Source organism: Trichechus manatus, unplaced genomic scaffold (genome assembly GCF_000243295.1).
Source record: "Trichechus manatus latirostris isolate Lorelei unplaced genomic scaffold, TriManLat1.0 scaffold00165, whole genome shotgun sequence".
NCBI classification, from domain to species: Eukaryota; Metazoa; Chordata; class Mammalia; order Sirenia; family Trichechidae; genus Trichechus; species Trichechus manatus.
This window is the reverse complement of record NW_004444101.1, coordinates 1,462,913-1,472,897: the sequence shown is the minus strand read 5'-3', so window position 1 is coordinate 1,472,897 and position 9,985 is coordinate 1,462,913.

The window sequence follows — 9,985 nt, the reverse complement described above, 5'->3', positions numbered from 1 at the left end:
CAAATTTCTTGGCATAGACAAGTGAGCACTTCCAACGCTGCATCCGTTTGTTGAAACATCTCAATTGGTATTCTGTCAGTTCCTAAGGTCTTGTTTTTCACCAATGCCTTCAGTGCAGCTTGAACTTCTTCCTTCAGTACCGTTGGTTCCTGCACATATGGTACCTCCTGAAATGGTTGAACGTCAACCAATTCTTTTCGGTATACTGACTCTGTATATTCCTTCCATCTTCTTTTGATGCTTCCTGAGTTGTTTAATATTTTTCCTGTAGAATCATTCAGCATTGAAACTTGAGGCTTGAATTTTTTCTTCAACTCTTTCAGCTTGAGAAATGCCGAGCGTGTTCTTCCCTTTTGGTTTTCTAACTCCAGGTCTTTGCACAAGTCATTATAATACTTTGTCTTCTCAACTAGCCCTTTGAAATCTTCTGTTCAGCTCTTTCACATCATCATTTCTTCCTTTTGCTTTAGCTACTCAATGTTCAAGAGCAAGTTTCAGTGTCTCTTCTGACATCCATTTTGTTATTTTCTTTCTTTCCTGTCTTTTTAATGACTTCTTGCTTTCTTCATGTATGATATTCTTGATGTCATTCCACAACTTGCCTTGTCTTAGGTCATTGTTGTTCAACTTGTCAAATCTATTGTTTAGATGGCCTCTAAATTCAGGTGGGAAATTCTGAAGGCCGTACTTTGGATTTCGTGGACTTGTCCTAATTCTCTTCAGTTTCAATTTGAACTTGCATATGAGCAATTGATGGTCTGTTCCGTAGTCAGCCCCAGGCCCTGTACTGACTGATGATATTGAGCTTTTCCATCATCTCTTTCCACAGATGTAGTCGATTTGATTCATGTTTCTTCATCTAGTGAGGTCCGCATGTATAGTCACCGTTTATGTTGTTGAAGAAAGGTATTTGCAATGAAGAAGTCGTTGGTGTTGCAAAATTCTATCATGAGATCTCTGGCATTGTTTCTATTACCAAGGCCGTATTTTCCAACTGCCGATCCTTCTTCGAGGTGGCAATAGAAATACACAAAATATCATCAGCAATGGATCAAATATTTGTGAGAGACAAGGTTCTGGGTGATTGGATATTTGATACTTTTCTACAGTCTTGTCTGAATGAAGAGAGGAAGAAAGCTGGTTAGTTGGTCCTGCTTTTGCTAGACAAAGTGATGAAAGAAAGAGATGATCTCAGGGCTTCAGTATCACAGCTGAAGCCCCACATAAAAGACCTGAAAAGTGTCACTTGTGCCCTGAAGGAAAGTTTTATTTTTTGTAGTAACAGAGCTGATATTTCCAAAAACCAAATCCAGCATCTTATTGTAAGAGTGGCTGAATTACAATGCCAGTTGAAATCCCAACCTTGAATAGTGTCTGAAGTTAAAGTGAGGGCATTGATAGGGAAGAAATGGGATCCTGAAACTTGGGATGGGGACATATGGACAGATAATCAGGAAGCTGGAGACACTGAGCCACTAAATTCCATTGAATCACTCCTTCCAACAGAACCAGCACTCTTACTGCCATCTGAAGAGATAACTCCATCTAAACACCCTCCCAAGTAAAATCATTATCCCTTTCACCTCCATCTGATGAGATTAACCTAGCTGTGCCTTAAGAGTCTTTGTCTGATATGGGTGTTGCCTGGGGTGTTGCCTGGGGCATTTCCAGAGGCAGATGCCCTACAAAACATTGCTGAATGTCCCCAGGACCCACACCCACTACCCATTTTTGCTTCTAGACCTATAACTAGACTTAAGTCACAGTGAGCCCCAAGAGGTGATATACAAAGTGTGACTCTGGAGGAGTTACGCTACATTACAAAAGAACTTCTTGATTTTTCTACTACATAGAAACAGAAACCTGGGAAATATGTGTGAGAATTGCTGTTAAGAGCAAGGGATAATAGTGCTAGGAACATAAAGTTGGATCTGTCTGAGTTTATTGATATGGGCCCACCAAGCACAGATTCTTCATTCCATGTTTCCGCTCCAGAGGTTAGAAAATGATCTAAGAGTTTATTTTGTTGGGTCGCTGAAGCATGGATTAAGTAGTGGTCTACACTAAATCAAGTTGAAATGCCAGACGTGACTTGATACACCACAGAAGAAGGTGTCCAAAGGCTTAGGGAAATTGACATGTTAGAGTGGATTTATCAGGTGGGGCCCACAGATCCACCCATGAATTCCCCAGGGACACACCTTTCACCACAATGGTGAGGAGCAAATTTGTGAAGGGAGCCCCACATTCTTGAAGACTGCTGTGATTACTATTTTATGAAAGTCAGATTTGACAGTGGGAACTGCCCCTACGTAGGAAAATAGTAAACCCAAACAATACTGCATTCCTGGAGGAACTGCAGAGATTACTGCCACCACTAAGGACTTGAAGGATACAGGGGTGGTGATTCCCACCACATCCCCATTCAACTCACCTATTTGGCCTGTGTAAAAAACAGATGGATCTTGGTGAATGATAGTGTTTTATTTTAAACTTAACCAGGTGGTAACTCCAATTGCGGCTGCTGTTCCAGATGCGGTTTTATTGCTTCAACAAATTAATACATCTCTTGGTACCTGCTATGCAGCTATTGATTTGGCTAATGGCTTTTTTGCCATACCTGTTTCCAAGGACCACCATAAGCAGTTTGTCTTCACTTGGCAAGGCCAACAATACGCCTTCACTGTCCTACTTCAGAAGTATAACAACTTTCCAGCCCTATGCTGTAATTTAGTCCGCAGGGAACTTGATTGTCTTTCCCTTCCACAAGACATCACACTGGTTCATTACATTGATGATATTGTGATGATTGGACCTCGTAAGGAAGAAGTATCAATGAATCTAGACTTACTGAGTCATGAAGTTTGATGTGCACAGCAGCACTCCATCATTAAATGGAAGTGGTATATATGAGATCGGGCTTGAGCAGGACCTGAAGGCATAAGTAAGTTGTATGAGGAAATGGCCCAAATGCCCATGGTCTCCACTTCTGTCACATTACCTTCTCTCTCCAGCCTCATGGGGAGTTGTTTGTAGTCAGTTGACTGAGGAAGACAATTCTTGTACCTGTTTACAGATGGTTCTATATGTCAAAAGTGGACAGTGACAGCACTGAACCCTTTCTGGAAACTCCCTGAAAGACAGTGGTGAAGGGAAATTCTCCCAATGGGCAGAACTTTGAGCAGTGCACCTGGTTGTTCACTTGGCTTTTAAGGAGAAATGGCCAGATGTGCAATTTTATACTGATTCATGGGCTGTGGCCTATGGTTTGACCGGATGGTCAGGGACTTGGAAGGAACACAACTGGAAAATTGGTGACAAGGAAGTATGGGGAAGAGGTATGTGGACAGACCTCTCTGAATAGGATCCAAGCAAAATGAAATCCTTGACAACTTCAGTCTTTTCTCTGTTTATCATGGTGCTGTTTATTCATCCAGTTGTGAGGATTTTTGTTTTCTTTATGCTGAGGCGTAATCCACACTGAAGGCTGTGGTCTTTGATCTTCGTCAGTAAGTGCTTCAAGTCCTCTTCACTTTCAGCAAGCAGGGTTGTGTCATCTGCATATCGTGGGTTGTTAATGAGACTTCCTCCAATCCTCATACCAATTCTTCTTCATATAGTCCAGCTTCACAAACTATTTCCTCAGCATACAGATTGAATAAGTATGGTGAAAGCATGCAACCCCGACACACACCTTTCTTGACTTTGAACCATGCAGTATCGCCTTGTTTTGTTCAAACAACTGCCTCTTGGTCTATGTACAAGTTCCGCATGAACACGGTTAAGTGTTCTGGTATTCCCACTCTTCGCAATGTTATCCATAATTTGTTATGATCCACACGGTTGAATGCTTTTGTATAGTCAATGAAACACAAGTAAACATCTTTCTGGTATTCTCTGCTTTCAGCCAGGATCCATCTGACATCAGCAATGATATCTCTTGTTCCATGTCTGCTTCTGAATCCAGCTTGAATTTCTGGCAGTTTCCTGTGGACGTACTGATGAAACCACTTTTGAATAATCTTCAGCAAAATTTTACTTGTGTGTGATATTAATGATATTGTTCAATAATTTCTGCATTCTGTTGTATCTTCTTTCTTTGGCAGGGTACAAATATGAATCTCTTCCAATTGGTTGGCCATGTAACTGTCTTCCAAATTTCTTGGGACAGATAAGCGAGAACTTCCAGTGCTGCATCTATTTGCTGAAACATCTCAATTGTATTTTGTCAGTTCCTGGAGCCTTGTTTTTTGCCAATGCCTTCGGTGTAGCTTGGACTTCTTCTTTCAGTATCACCGGATCTTGATCATATGCTACCTCCCGAAATGGTTGAACATCAACTGATTCTTTTTGGTACAGTGTCTCTGTATATTCCTTCTACCTTCTTTTGACGTTCAATATTTTTCCAGTAGATTCCTTCACTATTACAACATGAGGCTTGAATTTTTTCTTCAGTTCTTTCAGCTTGAGAAATGCCCAACGTGTTCTTCCCTTTTGGTTTTCTATCTCTGGCTCTTTTGCACATACCATTATAATACTTTACTTTGTCTTTTGAATCCTTCTGTTCAGCTCTTTCAGTTCATCATTTTTCCTTTCACTTTAGCTACTCTATGTTCAAGAGCGAGTTTCAGAGTCTCTTCTGACATCCCTTTTTGTCTTTTCTTTCTTTCCTGTCTTTTTAATGACCTCTTGCTTTCTTCATTTCTGAGGTTCTTGATGTCATTCCACAACTCATCTGGTCTGTGGTCAATAGTGTTCAATGTGTCAAATGTATTCTTGAGATGGTCTCTAAATTCAGGTGGGATATACTCAAGGATGTATTTTGGCTCTTGTGGACTTGTTCTAATTTTCTTCAACTTCGTCTTCAACTTGAACTTGCATATGAGCAATTGATGATCTGTTCCACAGTTGGCCCCTGGCCTTATTCTGGCTGACGATATTGAACTTTTCCATTGTCTGTTCCCACAGATGTAGTCGGCTTGATTCCTGTGTATCCCATCTGGTGATGTCCATGCGTATAGTCACTATGTATGTTGGTGAAAAAAGATATTTGCAATGAAGAAGTCATTGGTGTTGCAAAATTTTATCATGTGATTTCCAGCATCGTTTCTATCACCAAGGCCATATTTTCCATCTATCAATCCTTCTTTGTTTCTAACTTTTGCATTCCAATCACCAGTAATTATCAATGTGTCTTGGTTGCATGTTTAATCAATTTCAGACTACAGAAGTTGAGAAAAATCTTCAATTTCTTCATCTTTGGCCTTAGTGGTTGGTGTGTAAATTTGAAAAATAGTTGTATTAACTGGTCTTCCTTGTAGGTGTATGGATATGATCCTATCACTGATGGCATTGTACTTCAAGATAGATCTTGAAATATTCTTTTGGATGATGAATGTGATGCCATTCTTCAATTTGTCATTCCTGCCATAGTAGACCATACGATTTTCCCATTCAAAATGGCCAATACCAGTCCATTTCAGCTCACGAATACCTAGGATATCGATCTTTATTCATGCCATTTCATTTTTGATGACTTCCAATTTTCCTAGATTCATACTCCTACATTTTCTGTAGTACTGTAAAATTATTTAAATGATGATTTTTCCCCCAAATCTTACACAACTTTAACAATTCAAACATATATATAAAAAAAAAGGACATATCTCTTTCTTTTTTCTCCTCCTTTTTACTAATGCTTATGTTCACAGGTGAATAATGAAAGGGAACATTTTTGCAAAACTTCAGAAAGGCCCTGGAGCTAAGGGCAGATAAATGTTAGAGGAAGTTTGGAGGAATAAAGCAAAGCTGTAAAAATTGATGGCAACGTTAGAAGCAAAGGGATTATAAATAAAGCATGGAAGAAAAGCAAATGTATGAGGGAAGACAGGAGCAGCCTGATAAGAGGTAGCAGGGTGGTCTTTCAGCACACCGACATTGTTCAAAGCCTCTTCTCACGCTCGTTATTTATTTCCTTTGTAAAGAGGGGTCTCTTGGCTAACAACATGAGTGGGAATACAGAACAATTCATTATGCTTTTATAAAAACAATGTTTTATTGTGTTTTCGGTGACAGTTTACACAGCAGTTTAGGTTCCCATTCAACAATTTCTACACAAATTGTTCAGTGACATTGGTTACATTCTTCACAATGCGTGAACATTCTCATTATTTCCGTTCTGGTTGTTCCATTTCCATTAATCTCTTTTCCCCCATTATGCTTCTTTATTTCTAGTTTTATTTTAACTCTGTAAGTTCCTTGAGGCAGTGTCTTATCTGCTTATTGTACTGTGAGCACTTGATCTGAGGCTGGTCATAGTAGGTCCTCAATAAATGTTTTTTGAGTGGATGCTGATTAGATGTGCTCGCGTTTCTTTTATTCATTTCCTGATGAATTCATCCCCTTGCTTTCTCCTCCTGTTTGCCCACCGACCCTTGCTTCATTTCTTTTTGCCTCTACAACTCCTTACAGCAGTATCCACTGGTGCTTCCAGCTCCAGAGTCAGTTCTGACAAAGAGAACCCTTCTCAAGATCAAAGGGTGTCTGGATTCTGCTCTCCCCTTCCCACTGAGAGGGAATTGGCTCACTGTGTGCTCCAGATCTCTCTTCAGAAGCTCTCCAGGAAGCATGAGAGCTTAGGATGGGTAGCCATATTGCATTCCCAGAATTCCCCTCTGCCCTCTTTATACATGCCCTCTCCCACTAGTGCCCAATATCTTGGCCTGTGGCACAGGTTTTCTGCCCTGCCACACTTCCTAGTCACTTCTGCTGATGCCTTCTGTCCTTTTCACGCTTCCAGGCCTTGTGAATCAGCCAGGCCCCTGACCATTCCCATTTGGTTGGAACTCTAGTATTCTAGCCCAGTTCTCTTGACTTTTTTCCCCTAGTGTGAGGTTATCTCCTCCATACCCAGCCTTTGATGGTGAGTTCTTGGTTACAGACAGCTCTCTCGAAACCAGATCAGTCACAGAAGGAAGATTCATGGCAGGGATCCTGCCGCCTCCCCAGCCGCTGACCTGGCAGACATTACTAATCAATCACAGCATTCTTTATCCCCAGGGGCATGGCGTCAGAGTTCTCCTCAACAAGTAACTTCAGCCAGTCGCTACGAAAGGATCTGAGCTGGCATGCAGAGGGAGACCTGTTGGCATCCCTGTGCTAGAATAAAGGCTGCTGCCAGCCTGTTTGCCCTGGATTTCTCAAAGTCGCTGTATCCCGTGTGTTTGGTCAGGTGTCCTAACGGTGAGCATTTGCAGTAGTGGAATCAAGATTGTTACTCCCCCTTAGACAGTTTTCTGCCTGCTCCTCCTTCTCTCCTGCTTTCTGCTGCTCCCAAGTCCCAGAATGCTTTGTACTGGAGGCCATCTGAATCACGATGACCACCAAGACTAACCAGTGCCTGACACCAGCAGCAAACACCTGGGAACCAACTATGGGTTCTCTTGGATGTCTTAGCCCAGAGTGTCTCCATGTCGTCCTGCATTAGCATCCCAAAGGTCACCTTGACTGATCCTTACGCACCCTGGGCTGAGAACCAGCAGCCCAGAATGTGAGCCTCATGCCTCCGATCCCCACAGTGTATGGCTCAGCCTCCTTCAAGTAGCATGTGATCAATAAAAGCTGTCAGCGGGATGATTTGTGCCTTACTAGAATTAGACTAGAGCCTGGAGTTGCTTAGCTTTGCTGTTGTTGTGGGCTGTACATTTGATTTCGACTCATAGTGTTATGGATTGAATTGTGTCCCCCCTGCAAATATGCGTTGTAAATCCTAACCTCTATGCTTGTGTTTGTAATCCCATTTGAGAATGGGGTGACTTTGTTGTTAATTAAAAAAAAAAAAAAAAAACTGCTGCCTTCGAGTGGATTCTAACTCATAGAGACCCTAAAGGACAGAGTAGAACCGCCCCATAGGGTTTCCAAGGAGTGGCTGGCGGATTTGAACTGCCGACCTTTTGATAAACAGCCATAGCTCTTAACAACTACGCCACCAGGGTTTCCATAGCAACACATAAGTGTCCACTGACAGACTGGTGGTGGCTGAGGTACCCTGGCAGGGAATCGAACCCGAGTATCCCACATGGAAGGTGAGAATTCTGTCACTGAACCACCACTGGATTAGTGTAGGGTGTATCTTGAGTTGATCTCTTTTGAGATATAAAAGATTAAACAAGTAAGTTAGGAAGCAGAGATGGGGAAGAGAGATGCCAAGCCACATGAAGATCGCCCAGGAGCAGAAGCTCAAAAAGACAAGGACCTTCCTCCAGAGCCGACAGACAGAAAGCCTTCCCCTAGGACATCTACTCTCGTAAACTGTGAGAAAATAAAGTTTCTGTTCGTTAAAGCCACCCATTTGTGGTAATTCTCTTACAGCAGCAGTAGGTAACTAAGACACATAGCGACCCTATAGGACAGAGTAGAACTGCCCTATATGGTTTCCAATACTATAATCTTTGAGGGAATCAGGACTTTTCTCCCATGGAGCACCTGGTGGGTTCGAACCGCTGACTTTTCGGTTAGCAGCTGAGCACTTAACCATTGAACCACCAGGGCGCCTTAATAGGAAGGCAATATTCAGTGGGGGTAAGAAATGTAGGCATTTTGGAGACAAAAGAGAGTTCATCGTGTATTTTGTGAAATCCAAGCAGAAACCGTCATGTTTCCCATGCAGTTTATAGCAGAGGGTTTGGGGGTGCAGGCTTGAGTCCTAGTGACTGGCTGGGAACCCCTGGGCCACTTTTGAGACTATTTCTGCACCTGTAAAACTTGGGGTTTCCTTACTGGGCTGCTATGAAGACTGAATTAGATTACTCTTCGTCCAGTGCCTGGGCGAATAACTGGTGATCATTGTTAATTATGTGACAGCAGCCGGATGAAAACTAGGTTTGGTGTCCCATAAACCTTACTCATACAAGGTTTTCAGGCATATCTTTTTAAACATCTGGTGGTGGGAAGAAAACATTATACCTAAGTTTCTGGAGGGGACGCAGTCCTGGGGAAATAATTTCCATTTTTTTCCCCTCCAGAATGGAAGGCAACCAAGCCAAGGGCACCTGGCGACGTTCAGGTGCACTCTCAGACGGTCCCACCAGGTGGCGCTGCGGCACCGTGTAGATCTTTAACTTCCTGCTGGACTCAAGGACCCTCAGCAGGCTTTGGGTTGAGCTGTTAGAAATGGCCTCATTTCGCATTCTCTTTATTTTTCAGTTTAGTTAATTCCCCCTCTTTAGAACTACTTTGTAAATGGAAACCAGGGGCACTGTGCTTTTCATGTACCTTGTATTTGTCTCTAAAATTTCTTGGGCCTCTCAGGCCTGTGGTCTCCCGTCTTTGGTCCAAGTCATGGGGACATTGTGTGAGGCTTAGAGTAAGGGTCACGATCAGCCTGGAGAACCATTTGCAAACTAGATGGAGTTTCTGAGTGAGCAGAAGTGGGAGGCGTTAGGGAAGGGTTCTCTGCGGGCAGACCTCAGTCTTGGCGGGGAAATGAGGATTCTGCTGGGAGAAACCCCAGCGCCTCCCTCCAGGAACTCACAGCCCAAAGCAAGATTCTTAGGGTAGCTTCCTGGGGGGAAGACACTTTTTGTTCATAGTAGCTTTCCATAGCCTGCACAACCTTCTCAAATGGGCGTGCGGGCCTCACAGGTCTTTTTAGGCCCTGTCCTCGGGGAGCTGGCTGCTGTGGGAGGGGGCCAGTGTGAACCAGCGGGAGGATGGGAAAAATGCCAGCGTTGCGTGTCTTGGGAGATACTTCTCTGATAGAGTTGAGGATTCTTTTTTCAAAGAGATTTAACTGGATTTGAACGACCATTTATTAAGCTACAGTTATTTGCGCCATCTCTTGCAAACCCCACAGCCACCTACTGAAGAACTGAGGCTGAGAGAGAGGATAACTTTCCCAAGTTCATACAACTAGTAAGTATCAGGAATCTGAATTCAGTGCTGTCTGAGTCCAAGGCCCATGCAGAAAGATTGGGGGACTCTGGAA